Here is a 4,797-nt window from a genome sequence, read left to right as displayed (position 1 = left end):
TGGTGACTTTCTTTTGGGTTATATCCTTCCTGGGGTTTGTTGACCTTGTTGAATGTTTATCTTTTCACTTTTCAGGATGTTAGAGAAATTTTCTTCCATCATTTCTTCAACTATTTCCTCTGTGGATTTGTGTGATTCTTCTTGTTCTGGAATGTCGATAATTCTTAAGTTATTCCTCTTTATGTTGTCCAATATAAATCTTAGACCATCGTCAGATTTTTAAAATCCTTTTTCTGTTTGCTCTTCTATCTTAGTGGTATTGAGAGATTTGTCTTCTAGCTCACTAGTTCTGCCTTCCATCTCTTTTATTCTACTCCTTTGCCCTTTCAGAATATTGTCTATTTCTGATACTCTATTATTGATCATTTGGGCCTCTTTCTGTAGGTTTTGAATTGTTTCCAATGCTATATCTATCTTATTTGATTGTTCCTTTAATGCTCTCCTGACTTCTTCTTTATTTTTCTCAACTCCATTGTAAAGTGTTTTAAAACATTTTATAATCATTTTTATGAATTCCTTCTCAAGCATTTCCAAGGCCTGCCCTCCTTCCAGAATGGAGTCCATGTCTACCTCTAGGCCATTTGTCTCAGACATTTTATCTTGTTTCTGGACATGTGCTGATGTGGTCATCTGGTCATCTGCTTTTGCTTCTTGGACAAGTTTGGTGTTTATCTGTGGCCTTAATTCTTAATTGAGTATGTCTTTTGGTATTTTTATGTTGATTGCTTCCAGGTAGATGTGATCAGGAATCGGGCTTCCCTTTTCACTCTTCTTATTGCTTAACTCAGAGTAACTTTCACAGGTATTGTCTGCCTCCCTGATATATGGCAGTTGGTATTAGTTCTTGCCTGGGTTTTGGTGTTCTATAGAATGTGGTTGTATCTTGACTATATGGCAGCAGTTGCTGTCTCTTCTTGGGTAATATAGGGAGAGAAAGAGTCCCCCAAAAGTAGAATGGGGAGCATACAACAGCAAAACAGCTGCAGCAAAAACAAAACAAAACAAAAAAGCAACAACAACAACACAAAAATACAAAACTAGACTGAATACTGTAGTTTATAATTGCAGAAAATGGAGCTGAGGGAGAGAAAAAAAAATCTTTAGCCTAATATGAGTATGACTTTAATGTCCTGTCTTCAGCTTCTTGCCTTCAAACCTGCTTGAGAGATTTCAAGATCCCACTGTTGGTTGTTATGCTGTACCTCAGGATTTAATTTAATTTGTGGCTTGTTTTGTTTTTAAACTCTCTTTCCCTCTCTACACCCCTGTCCTGGCCTTTCCCATATTTAAAAACAACAACACTTCAGGCCAGCTCTTGGGCTGAGAAAATCTGTGTGCATGCAAGGCAGAAGAACCCACCAGGGGTGAGGGTGGGGGGTGTCTACTCAGTCAGGTACCTCTTCTCTCTAATCATCAGAATGGAGGTGCACTAACAGTGGTGGTGGTGGGGCAATGAACAAATACCAAAAAAAAAAAGAAAGAAAAGAAAATCAGAGCAAAGCAAATATGACAAAGTGTATTTGTTCGAGCTTCCCATGATGTTTTTCTGTGGTGTGTCTGCTCCCCTGCTTGGCCTTGCTGTTTGGTTTCTCCCAAGTTGTTGGCTCGAGGTCGCCGAGCCCAGCAGATTCAAAAGTACACAATTTCTTACTTTTGCTACAAGTTCCATTAGTTATAAGCCTTCAGACCTTTTAAATATTCCTATATCTGTGGTTCCGAGTTTTGGAGCTCGGCCCTAGATCTGCTTTGTCTGGTATTCTGTGGTATGTCTGACAGCAAATTTCATTGCACTTCCACCCTAGCCACCATCAAGCCCCACCTCCGCAAATATAGTTTTATTGAAAACATATTAAAAATGATTTCAGAAGTATATTAACAAAGAACTGCCCGAAATTCAACCAGATTCCAAATAAAATGTGGAATGAGGGATATCATTGATGATATTGATTTAAAGTAGAGAATACAAGAAACTCATGTTTCATTGACTATGCAAAGGCTTTTGTCTTTGTGGACCTTGATAAACTATGAATAACGTTGCAAAGAATGTTGTTGTTGTTGTTAAGTGCCGTCGAGTCGGTTCTAACCCATAGCCACCCTGTATAGGGTTTCTAAGGAGCGACTGGTGAGCTTGAACCACTGTTCTTGTAGTTCAAATGGTTTTGAATTCTGGCACATTGACCCACAGTGCCACACCAGGACTCCAAGGTATACCAAAACACATAATTGTGTTCATAAGGAAATTGTACATAGACCAAGAAGCAATTATTCAAACAGAACAAAGGGATATTGAATGGCTTAAAATTAGAAAAGGTGTGTGTCAGGGTTGTTTTCTTTCACCATACTTATTCAATCTGTGTGATGATCAAATAATATGAGAAGGTGGATTATATGAAGAAGAATGTGGTATCAGGATTGAAGGAAGAATTCTTAACAACCTGTGATATGCAGATGATAATATCTGGCTTGCTGGATGCAAAGAAGTCTTAAAATACTTACTGGTGAAGATCAAAGACCACAGCCTTTGGTATAGGTTGCCCCTCAATATAAGGCAAATGAAAATCCTTACCACTGGACCAATAAATAACATCATGATAGATGGAGAAAAGAATGAAGCTGTCTAAAGACTTCATTTTGCTTGGATTCACCATCAATCCTTATGGAAGCAGCAGTCAAGAAATCAAATGGAATATGCATTAGGCAAATCTGCTACAGAAGACCTCTTTAAAGTATTCAAGAGCAAAGATAACAGTTTGAGGACTAAAGTAAACCTGACCCAAGCCATGGTATTTTCAATAGCTTCACATGGATGTGCAAGTTGAACACTGAATAAGGAAGACCGTAGAAGAGTTGATGCATTTGAGTTATGATGTTGGAGAAGAATATTAGAAGTACCATGGGTTGCTAGAAGAATGAACAAATCTGTGACTGCTCCTTGGAAGCCAGAATTGCAAGACTTTGTCTCTCACACTTCTGACATATTGTCAGGAAGGACCAGTCTGGAGAAGGACATCATGATAGATAAAGTGGAGGCTCCGCAAAAAAGAGGAAGACCCTCAATGAATTGGATTGGCACAGTGGCAGAAGCAATGGGCTCAAGCTTGCCAGTGATTGTAAGGATAGCTCGGGACAGGACAGTTTTTTGTTCTGTCACTATGAGTCGGATTCGACTCCATGACACGTAACAGAAACATAGATCACATACTAAGTCTCTATATGTAAAGTCTACTTTGGACATTGTATTCAATTTCTCTTGCATAACTATTCATGTACCAGGGCCTCCATATTTTTATTATCATATTCTTATGACTCTTTTCCCTGATGACTCTTCTTATCATTGGCATTATAATTATTCTTGCAACTTCTTTTATTTATTTTATTATTATATTTTTAAACTTTTTTTTTTTTTTCCGCCTCAGGTTTATTTGTGCAAACAGCACAGGAGGACACCAGCTCCATGCAGATGGTAGCTCAAAGGGTCATACCAATCCCTCTGTTCTCAGATAGAGAACTCTATTCCATCTTTGTGGGGACCTGGGTACTTTTGGGAGCCAGAGGTAAGGCCTTGGCTGGGGCTGGAGTTGAAGCCTTGGCTGGATCTGGAGTTGAGGCCTTGACTAGAGCTTTAGTTGAGACCTTGGTTGAAGCTTCAGCCTTAGTTTTAGCACTGGCCTTGGACTTTGTCCAACAGAGCCTCAGAACCTTGGCAATGTGTGCCTGAACACACTTCCCCTGCTTGGGATGGGCAATGTAGGCCAGTCTACTGAGCTTGCGGTTGATACCCCTTGGGATCTTAGACTTGACCTTCTTGGGCTTTACGAGAGCCTTGATAGCCTCGGCACGTGCAACCATGGCCTTGGCGTTGTTGGCCTGCATCTTCTTCAGACCCTTCTTGTTGCACTTCTTGGCAAAGCGCATGTTCCTCAGAAATTTGGGGTCCACCCCCTTGAGAGACTTATTGTCGTTGTCATCAGGGTTTCTTGATACCATTTCTGTGCTATTTTCGGTACTGGTTGTACATGGTGTTGTTCTTGGACTTGGCCATGTCTGCACCGACTCCCGCAGCTCCTGGTGCACCAGGGACCGGAAGAGAGAGAGCTCTCGTTTTTAAACTTTTTATTGTGACTCAGGTGATGTTTTGCAGAGCAAATCAATTTTTCATTCAACAATCCACATTCTGTTTCACATTAATGATTGCACTCCCCACAATGTAACTTCATTTTATTACTCTTCTTCCCTGTGTTTTGCATTTTCATTCCTTCTCCTTTCCTAACCCTTCTGTCTAGTGTGCTTGGGTAAATGTTGCCCTCTAATTTCAAATGCTTGACTATTCTATGTTGTACATACCTCCCTAGTGCTATTGTTTCACATACAAATGTGGCTGTTATTTGGCTGAAAACTGAATCATGGGACCTAGTTCATTTGCAGACCTGAAGTGACTAAGGACCATAGTTTCTGGGTTTCTACCTTTCTCTATCTAACCAATAAGCCTGGTCTCTTTTTATCACATCACGTTTCAAGTGTGAGGGAAGAGGACCTTGGGTAAATACTGTGAAGCAATTAACAAAAGAAATAGCATTTCTTTCCATGTTTGTCATAAATCTAGGTCCATGCTGAACTTCACAGAATCCCCTTGAATGAATGGACAATGCTTGTTGTTAAGTGCCTAAGAATAATTACATTGGCTGAGGGAAAAAAAAAAAAAAGAACCAAGACTTCTATTTCTATGTAGTGACTTTATTATGGCTACATTTTATATTTACCCCTCAATTTTGTGGTAATTAGAAGGTCACAAAATTA

At 39.7% G+C, this 4,797-nt stretch overlaps 1 pseudogene; it reads right to left on the bottom strand.

Annotated features, from left to right (window-relative positions):
- Positions 1 to 3,510: 3,510 nt before the first annotated feature.
- Positions 3,511 to 3,987, bottom strand: LOC102832933 (annotated as a pseudogene).
- Between the last annotated feature and the right edge of the window lie 810 nt (positions 3,988 to 4,797).

The sequence above is a fragment of the Chrysochloris asiatica genome, unplaced genomic scaffold, assembly GCF_000296735.1.
Source record: "Chrysochloris asiatica unplaced genomic scaffold, ChrAsi1.0 scaffold00147, whole genome shotgun sequence".
Lineage (NCBI taxonomy): Eukaryota > Metazoa > Chordata > Mammalia > Afrosoricida > Chrysochloridae > Chrysochloris > Chrysochloris asiatica.
This window is presented reverse-complemented; position numbering and strand designations above follow the sequence as displayed.